General features: G+C 43.0%; 1 long non-coding RNA gene across 1 annotated transcript; it reads left to right on the top strand.

Annotated features, from left to right (window-relative positions):
* Nucleotides 1-714: 714 nt before the first annotated feature.
* Nucleotides 715-2,681, top strand: LOC135914219 (uncharacterized). The gene is made up of 2 exons (XR_010568254.1): nucleotides 715-1,358; nucleotides 1,947-2,681. It is a non-coding gene; the product is annotated as an uncharacterized lncRNA (long non-coding RNA).
* The last annotated feature ends 7,646 nt before the right edge of the window (nucleotides 2,682-10,327 follow it).

Genomic DNA, 10,327 nt, shown 5'->3' with positions numbered 1-10,327 from the left:
AAACACCTGGCATTTCCCTGGCATAGCGATTCTTGTTATACAAAGATGCTTGAGGTCTGCCTCACTAAATTACGCTGCCGCATTCCCTCCCTAAATTTCTATTTACACAGGTCGGGTTTGGTTCCCTCTCCCCTTTGTTCTTTTTGTGAGGAGGAGGAGACGATACAGCACTATCTTCTATCTTGTCGCCGCTTTGCTGCGTTAAGAAAAAGATTGTTGGAGATGCCATTTAGAAGAATTGGCCTGGACTTGACAGAACCTGCAATTCTTTCGTTCGGGGCGTCCACTTTGGGTTTCAGCCACAGGGATGCGTGCTTCGCTGTCCAAACATTCCTTACAGAATCTAAACGAATGCCCTGCTAAATTCTATTTTTTATTATTACTTTTAAATTAATTATTTCCCATTCAACAGCACCTTCCTGATTTTATTTTAGCCGGTTATTCAACCCTATTCAATGCTATTCCCATAGATAATAGGAAATTTGTGCTATAAATTATTTTGGAATAATCCATCCATTTCTTGGCCAATCCCCCATCGTGGGTAGGAGCCACACGTGCCACAGGCTACAACAACAACAACAACTACCGCAGGTATGTCTGCCCAGCCATGGATAAATTCATAGTTGTTTCAAGACGCTTGTTTTAAGTTTTTCAAACATTATTTTTATCTGTTTCCACATGACCCATTTTCCTACTACCAACATCTTCCTAATACCGTCCAAATTTTGGCCAATTCGTCGCAGTGGGTACGTGCCATCGACGAAGGCTATCCAATCCTATGCAATTCAATCGGTGGCCCTGTTCCTTTCTGCTGGATTTTTACTTCAATTTTAACTAGTTTGTTTACATTGTGCCTGGATTTCATTGCTCTGGAATTCAGGGAGAAGTGTAGCCACCTACGAGCCACTGAATCCAGGTACGAAGCCTTCTTTGCCTTTTCCCTCGGCGTGTCTTCAACCGCTACGGCGATCGGCAGCCGATAACGGCGGCACGAGCCCTATGACCGCCAGCGTGTTTTGAGGCACGTGAGTGCATCGGGGGAACGCGTCCGCGATTCTACCAACACACGCCATGTGCATGACGTCATCAAGCCGGCAGGGCTAGTCCTTCAACATCAAGGAGCTGACGGCCCGCCTCCGGTGACCATGGTGGAACCCAGCGAAGGGGAGAGCAAGAGAGCTCGTCTTGATGAGGCACCCAATCAGGAAAATGGCCATACTTCCCAAAATGACCTAAGCGATTATGAAGCCATTGAGTGGGATGAGGAACCTTTCAACTTCATGACCTACAAAAAGAAAAGAAGTGAAGGAATCCCGGTGATGTTCAGACCATCAGAAGAAGGACACAGGTTTTGGCAAGTAAATCCAAATCATGCTGCATCAGAAATTGTCTCGGCGGCAAAGGAAAAAGTTCATACGTTCCGACTAAACAGAGACGGCAGTTTGTCAGTGAAAGTTACCTCTATGGCATCTGCGAAAAACATGCTTTTACTGTACGAAGTCGCAGGACTAAGAATTAAGCCCTACATCCCGCCTTCGTACACTCGAAATGTCTGAAAGATTCGTCACGTGCCACTTCAGTACACTGAAGAGCAACTGCTCGAGTTTTTGAAATATTTTGGAGTAATATCAGTCCACCGACAAGCAGGATACTGCCGTCTGTAGGATGGCACAGTTTAATTGCGCTCTTTGCACAGTGTTATCCTTCACTTCAGAGATGATGAGCCAATGCCTCAGAGAATCCACTTGGGCTTCACCCGGTAGAAGAATACCTTGGTCCTGCCTTGAGGTGTTATAACTGGCAGAGGTTTGGACATCCGCCAAACAACTGTCGTGGGACACGTCGATGTAAAATTTGCTCTGAGAATTATGAGCATGCTGGACACAAGTCTCTGAGACAGCCTAAATGTGCAAATCGCGCAGGTAATAATACGGCTTCTTTCTCAGGATGTCCACAGAGCATGGCCGCATCCATGCTACCCAAACATGACTTAATTCATGGGAAGCAACCACCACACAAGGAGCCCCTTCCGAATCCCGATGCTGTGAGCCCAGCGAATCATCTCCTGTTTACATCAACTGAACAAAGATCAAAATAACTATCGTATTCGTCGGCAATAAAGCAGCAAGCTGCGCAAGGGCTTCATAGACAGCGGAGTCATCATTCTGCTACGGTCACTGAAGGCCACACATCACAAGAATACTAGCGACCTAACCTAGGGCAACCTCAGCGGGCTTCTTAGAACACCCCTCAGCGATCACATCGGAAGGTGACTGGAACCTCGGCATTTCTGGATAACACCGCGCCACTCAGTGTTGGAAAGATGATTCTACCCATGCTGTTTGCTGCAGTTTGAGCCATTGTCACAGCTCTACCTCAGGCGAACAAACTCCCAGAGGTAAAGGCACTGTTGTCTATGGAGCCTATAGAGAGCCATCTGTCCGCATCAGCGCTAGTGGATGGCAATCATGAATAGTCGTAACGAAAATGTCGGAATATTTAGGTGGAACGCTAATAGCCTTCGATCCAAATCTGCTGATTTCGCTAGTTGCATAATACAGCTTCCCCGTGCTGTGCATACAATAGGCTGGTGTGCGTGATGATTTCCGTCCTGCTAATTACATAATACATACATCCTCTTGTCCAGCTGGAACAATAGAGCAATGTTCTGCGTTCGAAAAGATTTGCCGTCTCACCTCATTCAATCAAGCAGTTCAGATTCTTCGGAATATGTAGCCTGCAAAGTATATCTCGCAAAACTTTGCGTAACAGCCATAAGCATATACCTGCAATCATCGAGGCGTATTATGATTGATAATTTGGTAAATATTTTTAGCATCACAGGGTCAAACATTATCATATCTGGAGACTATAACGTACACAACGTAACATGGGAGAGTAATCACTGTGATGCCCGTGGGGATATCGTTCAATGCGCCGCGGAAAGATGCAATCTTTCAGTATTGAATTATGTATCTGTCACATTTATGCGGGGATATCGCTACGCCAGTTGCATAGACGTGACACTGTGCTTTAATGATCTTGTTACCGACGCTGGGTGGGCAACAGCTGCAGAAACACGGTGAAGCGATCACTCCCCAACACTTATCACATCCACGTTTAAAACTACTGCGAGACGAAAATTTGTGGATATAACAAACTGGCAGCTCTTTCGTCAACAATTGTCCAGTCGAATGGATTGTGAAGCTTACGTACAAAACTCACATCAACGACACAAGAAACAATGAAAATGTGTACGAAATAAGTGCCCATTCCTGACGAGTATACATCAGTTGATGGAAAATATGAACATTTGAGAGCTGTAAGAAGGGCAGAGAGAACTTATCGCCGGAGTGGAAATATAGAAGCATATAGAAATTCGCAGTAAATCCACTCAGTCATACGGCGATGACTACAAAAATTAGGGAAATAAAGATGGCGTTAATTTTGCAATAGGTTGTCTCCTCTGACACCAGTTCCACGAGTATGGATGACTATTCGTGCATTAAGCGGCGCTGTTGTTCAAACAACGGTTTCGTGCTCTCGCAATAGCCAAAGATGCTTCAGAATTAGTGATGCTAAGAAATTCTGCAACGTTATAACTAGAACATGCGTATCTATTACTAGTGCTGAGTTTGAATGTACGGTTGAAATGGCAAAACAAAATGTTCTTGCATGTTTTCAATCACAGCATGTACAATTGAACTACGAATTCTCTGTGATGGAGCTAAAATGTGCGCTTGTGTTTTGTAATACAAAGACTGCTGCAGGTCCAGGTTTCATTACATACGGTATGTTGCAAAACATGGGACCTGTAATGGTCGATTGGCACTTTTGGGCTTACTCATAGACTTGTGGGACAACGAGCGTGTCCCTGACTTTTGGAATACGACACCCGTGATATCTGTATCGAAGCCTAGTAAAACACCTCTTTCTCTTTAGTCTTTTCGTCCTGTGAGTCTGACGAGCTGTTTAAGCAAGGCCACGGAGAAAATTACTGACACTAGGCTGCAATGGTGGCATGAGCAAACAGAAGCACTTCCCGATCCCATGACAGGATTTCGAAGGTGGCGATGCACCTTGGCTGCAATTTTTGATATCGTTACGTTAGTTGAACACGAACGAGCTATCGGAAATGTCACAATAGCGTTTTTTAGACATCAAACGAGCCTTCGACACAGTCAGCTATATGCTCATATACTATGTAGCCTGCTAGAACTGGGAGTTTCTGGCAGGTCAATATTTATTCAAACTAGTGAAGAAAAAAGTTCCTCTCATAATATTATTGAAGGAGTCCCACAAGGCCATGTCTCAAGTTTCTCTTTAATTGTGTGATGGCGGATTTACCGCGGAGATTTCGGCCCGCACTACGCTACTCTCTATATGCGAATGCTGTTTGCATTTGGGCCTCTGGTGCAAGTACCAGCCTTGTTCAATCAACTTTGCAGGATGGCCTAAATATTGTGAACAAATTCTTAAAGGAAAGAGGAATGGAACTGTTTTACAGTAAGACGGCTGTGTTGCCTGTCACAAGAGGACATCTAAAGGATTCTCAGCTGTGCCTTGAGGGACAACCTTTAGACATAGTGAAACAACACAAATTTCTGGGTGTTATACTAGGCATGCAACTTTCTTGGAATTCTCACATTAAAACCCCCCAAGAACAAATAAACTCATTAATAAATGTTCTTCGCTGCGTAGCAGGCACGACATGGGGAGGGTCGGTTTCATCCTTACTAAAAGTACATAATGCACTTATAAAGCAAAAGATAGCATATTCTTCACCTGTTCTGCATGGAATCTCCCGTTTATCTGAAGAGGGACTCCAACTATTAGTTGTTAGGAGCCTTAAAGTATGCTTAGGCGTTCCTCGAGCAACCTCAAGTTGCTTAGTAATTGCAGAGGTGCGTCACCCTCCATTTCCTGTTATGAGCACGGCTGAAACCTGTCGAAACTACTTTCGCGTTTCAGTGCAGCACAAAAGGCACCCACTAGCATGTGCAGTAATTGAGAGAGACTGGGCGAACATCAATTCCGTGATTCAGCTGCACGAAGATCTAATACCACATCACGAATTTTGGTTCTCAGATATCTCTTACCCTCCATGGCAACTCGTAGCTTCAAAATTGAACTTTCGGTTGAGGGAATTATACGCAAACGAGATATATTTATGCCAGCAGCACAACTGGCGTTATACCAAATGTACGTTCGATACCGTGGCTATAATCAAGCGTATACAGATGGTTCTTGCCAAACAAATTCTTCTACAGCTGCCTTTGTCATTCCATAAAGAAACCAAATACAAACATTTAAACTATCTCATGCAACGTCATGAACAACAGCACAGCTTTTTGCAATATTGTCTTAGCTACGCTACATAAATTCAATGCAAAAAGGGGAACAATGGGTCATCCTTTGCGACTTGCAGGCAGCTTTGTCTTCACTTCATAGTGACATCAGCAATTCACAAAACATGGTGTTAGTTCACGAAATACTTATGAAACTCACAAAAGCAAGTGAAGAAAATCGCACAGTAACGTACTAATGGATACCTGGCCGCTGCAATATCCCTGGGAACGTTGCAGCCGATAGAGTAGCTGAACAAGCGCATGTTAATAACGCCCCACATGGTCTCCTTCTAACACAAGACAAATTACGCCGCATACTAAGACAGGGCAGAATCTGTATCAGTTACAGATTCTACCGATTACAGACAGGGTTACTGATTACAGACAGGGCAGAATCTTTATCAGATTCAGACAGAATCTGTATCAGTTAGATTTTTGGGGGTGACATTTCATGAAAACCTCTCATGGACGCCTCACGTTGACAAGCTCCGAAGTGAGCTAGGGCGAGCTGTTGGAATCCTAAATAAAGTGAGATACTATATCCCATCTGCGGTGAAAAGGCAGATATACTACGCGCTATTTCATTCCCGGTTATGTTACTGTTTCTTAGTATGGTCAACAACGACTAAGACCAACCTAGACAGTCTTTTTTGTTTGCAAAAGCGAGCGGTGCGTGCAATCAGAAATTTAGAACTTTCTGAAGACACTACACCCTTTTTTAAATCTTATAAAATACTGGCTATTCATAAATTGTGTAAATACAACTTGGCCCTGGAAATATTGCATCAGCACCAAACAACACCTATTCAAACCAAATATCAAGTGAAACCTGGTCCGTACAGCCTACGAAAGAATTTAATACCCAGGCCACGTTCTCGTACAAAATATGGCGATCAAAAACTAAGCTTTACGATACCAGACCTTCTCAACGAATATCCGGAAATTGCTGAAGCGCTCGTTACAGCTACCTCAGTGCACATTTTCAGAAAAATGCTCAAAAATTTTTTCCTTAACACAGACTAAAAATCCTGCAGGTCTGATCCCAGTTGGTTTCCTCTTACTCTGTGTCTTGGCTTTTTATTGTTAAAGTCCGATATATTTTCTGTACTAGGACGATAGTTGCGACGCACCTGTACAATGTATCTAATTATATGTGTATTTATGTTATTGATGTGCATGTGTATTTATGTTATTATGTTACTGATTTATGTTATTGATGAGGAACACTTATTGATGTTTAAGTTCTACCGTGTTCCAAATTGAGCGTATTGTAGTGAATACTTTTGTTATTATTGTTCGTGTGTGACTGCTGCTGCCAAGGGTGGCGAGGCCCAGTCAGGCACGTTCAGTGCCTTTTGTCGCGTCCCCCAAGGCATTTCTGTAAGGAATGTCTTAAATAAATGAATAAAGAAAGAAAGAAAGAAAGATGTCAGTCCGTGGTTGCAAAGTGACATGATTTGATCAGAACACGAAATCTTCCGATTTATTTCACATTGACCCATCACTTCAATTTAAAATCCCGTCCACATTAAGTACAACCAGAGCCTTTGAAACGCTGATTCACCCTCTGCATCTCGGTACCGCATAAAATTTCTACATAAAATTTCAAGCGCTCATAGTGCGGAATGCACTTGTGGCCACGCTGATGAAGATGTACAGCATCTTCTGCTAGAATTTCCGCGACATGACACACACAGACAACGCTTAGCACTTGATTTAGTGGCCTTAGATCGCAGGCCCTTCAGCCTCAGGAAGATCTTAGGTCCTTGGGCAATATACTCACTGCAAAGACGAGTGTTACTGGCCCTTCAGCGATTTCTAAAAGTGAGTGATCTTCTCGAAAGGTATTGATTTGACAGTTTAAATGTGATAGCGCATTCCATATTTTTCTTTTACCCGACTTTGACCAATGCAATGCCTGGTTTTCTGTAACTTCGTAAGGCTTTAATCCATGATTTCTTGTGTGCCCTTATATAGCTAAGTAACCGGGCTTTGTGTTTACTTTGGTGCACATGCACGACTGAACTTTATGTTGGTGAGTTGTCTTTTGTTTTAATGTGGCATAAGTCTACTTACGTGACTAGACTTCGTGTTTTTATGACTTCGTGTTGTTTTTCAAGAATAGTGTGACATTAGTGTACTTATGTTACCAGAATTTGTGTTGTTATGATTTCGCTATTTTTGGTACGATTTATTCGTTTTCTTTAAATCCCTATGTGAAAAGAAGTAGCCGGCCTCAATTAAAGACGACAACATCTCCTAAATACCATATAATAAAAAAAGTATGCATTTTGGCAAGTAAATTTCCGTGGCCTGATTTTGGACACAAAATGTGTTTGTGCGAGCTGGCGCCTTCTTTTAAAAAAGAAAAAAGCTAATCCGTCTGCTCAGGAAGAACTTTGTCGTGAGTGACGCTCTTTCCTGGCGAAATGCAAAAACGTTTGTGCACCGTCTCATTCCGTGCGCGTCAGAGAGCCCTAGATAGTTAAAATTACTCTGGTGTCCCCCACTACGGTGTGCCTCATAATCATATCGCAGTTTTGCCGCGTCAAACCCCAGAATTCAATTTAATTAATTTACACCATTACTTGTATTTTCACTTACACGTGGTGGCAGGCTACCATTTATAACTGCATCGCATTGTTATTACAACTTGCGTTCTCTTATTGCCATGAGAACGCTCAACATAAAGACGGCACGAAGGCACATCGTTTGAAGAGTATTCAGCATTCTCTGAGAAAGACACAAAGCCACTCCTTGAGCTTGACACATGCTGAATAGCTAAAATGCGCGCGATTACTTTTAGGGGGTCTGCGTGCGTGAACGACAAAATGCTACAGTATATATATTGACTGTTGCATGCAAGCCAGACGAATGACTGTGCGTATTTTAATGCTGTGTAATTACCCACGCTTATAAATGCAGGAACTAGGCGCAGTCGCGAAGAAAGCATTGTTACTTAAAGGAAATGACGGGGACAATAAAATGCATGGTGTCTGTACTAAGTTAAAATACGTGCTGCTTTTATAGAAAATAGCAATGGAATGTACTTAATGTCCAGTACAGGTCGACTAAAACAGGCAAGATGACATAAAATACTGAAACACGTCGCTGTCAAGATCCGAGGGTTTATTGCGTGCGAGCTGCATAAATTCCATCGCAGAACAGGAAAGGATAAAATGCATTGATTTCGACCCAACAAACCATGAATCACAGTTTGCTATCTTAGAAAAAGCAGTTAATTGTTTATTAAAACGTGGATGAACAGCTTACGCAACTACACCTCTGATACTTATCCGGACGAATTCTATAATTTATCTAGTTAGCCGATCATCGTTCTAGGTCAGCGCTTGCGCGCAGCAGAACGAAGGTCGCGGAACCAAGGTCATGGAGCAATGCAAAGCTCCACACAATGTAATAAGCCTCGCAAGAAGTTGTCGCGCAAGCAAACTTTCGGGTACGAGACGTGTGCTACATTTACTGTTATATCTCACTGGACAACGAAGACACACGTTCGAGGAAAAAAGGGAAAGAAAAAGACTAATAACTAAAGCCAGGTCTCATTAGTGGCAGCTCGTTAAGTGTGAACGCCAGCTGTTGAAGGCACGAAAGGAAGCCTTCAAGTGATCTCAACGAACTTAAAAGCAGCAATGGTAGCGAAGATACGGTGCAAGGTTGCTTGTGGAAGGTATAGCACATGCGTTGTATTAAGCTTTTAATGACCGAAGACTAGCCTTTTCGCAGTCGACAAAAAAATAAGAGAGACAATAATAGAACGAGCAAACATCGTCGCTCATTTACGCAACCACGGCTTCTTCCCTGTGTTTTCTTTTAAGATGTTCATTGCTTGTCTTCTGTCTGCGCGAAGCTCATTTGTTCATTTGTCCTGCGTTAATCACCTCACCCTTCGCCGATACGAACTAATAAGCGTTCTTTTTTTTTCTTTTTATCTCGAAGACTACGGCTGAAAAATTTATGCTGTCAAATCCAATGTGTTCCTTCCATTATGTTAAGCAACACAGTGTTGTTTCTGTAGCCTCAGGGCAAAACAATGGCGTAGTGTTTTTGTTACGGAAGCTCGCGGCGGCTTGCCTTTCTGCAAGATTGCACCACGTGTGTGGCTTGTGCTTCCGCCATAGAACCGAAAGCGTGAGTGGGTACTTAACTTCTGGAGAAAACTAAACCTGACAACCCGTTCAACTATTCAAATTACCGTCGTGTGGGGATTTAGGGCTGAAGTTCACGTCTTTGCGCCGAAACGAACTTTCAGCTATGGTAAGCAGATAGATGGACGGGGGCTTGTTCTGCTCACATTCGGCAGCTCGCAATGACACACACAGATTAAGGCAGGTGACGCATGCACTGACTAATAACTAAAGGTTTACGCGTAGAAAGAATGCTGCTACGTACACACCCAAAGAAATCCCCCAAAACAAGCTCATACTACGAGTGTCCATTACCAACGCACCCAAATATGAACCCATACCGACTCGGCCAGTATTCTATCTCCTTCGGCTACTAGGCTCGTGACTGTAGCCGTAAAGCTTTAGGCTTTCTTTCTTGGGACTGCTTTTGTTGACACTTCCTTTGCTATGGGGTGACGTTGGTACGTTTGCAAAATCATAAGCACTGATGTGCTCTGGTTGGCGCCTTGAGTAGAAAGCGTCAATTTTCGAGGTTCTCATTTTCTGTCAAAACTTATTTTGATGAACACAATATAACGAGATGTTGGCGCTCAAATCACCGGCAACTCATTGGCTCTTGAACAAATTGTATATACTTACACCATACAGTTACAACGTACAACATATAATGTATATGCAACAAACAATTACAAGGAAGTTGAGTTATCACATACAACTCAATATAGCACTGCGACATTACATAGACACCTTTTTTGAGCTCATGTTGCCACAACTTCTTGTTCCGGCTTGTCACACTATTCTGTAGCCCCAAGATGAAATAATCGACCCCTTCAA

Source organism: Dermacentor albipictus, chromosome 6, assembly GCF_038994185.2.
Source record: "Dermacentor albipictus isolate Rhodes 1998 colony chromosome 6, USDA_Dalb.pri_finalv2, whole genome shotgun sequence".
NCBI lineage: Eukaryota > Metazoa > Arthropoda > Arachnida > Ixodida > Ixodidae > Dermacentor > Dermacentor albipictus.
The sequence above is the reverse complement of the archived record's forward strand: the minus strand, read 5'-3'. Positions and strand labels throughout refer to the sequence as shown.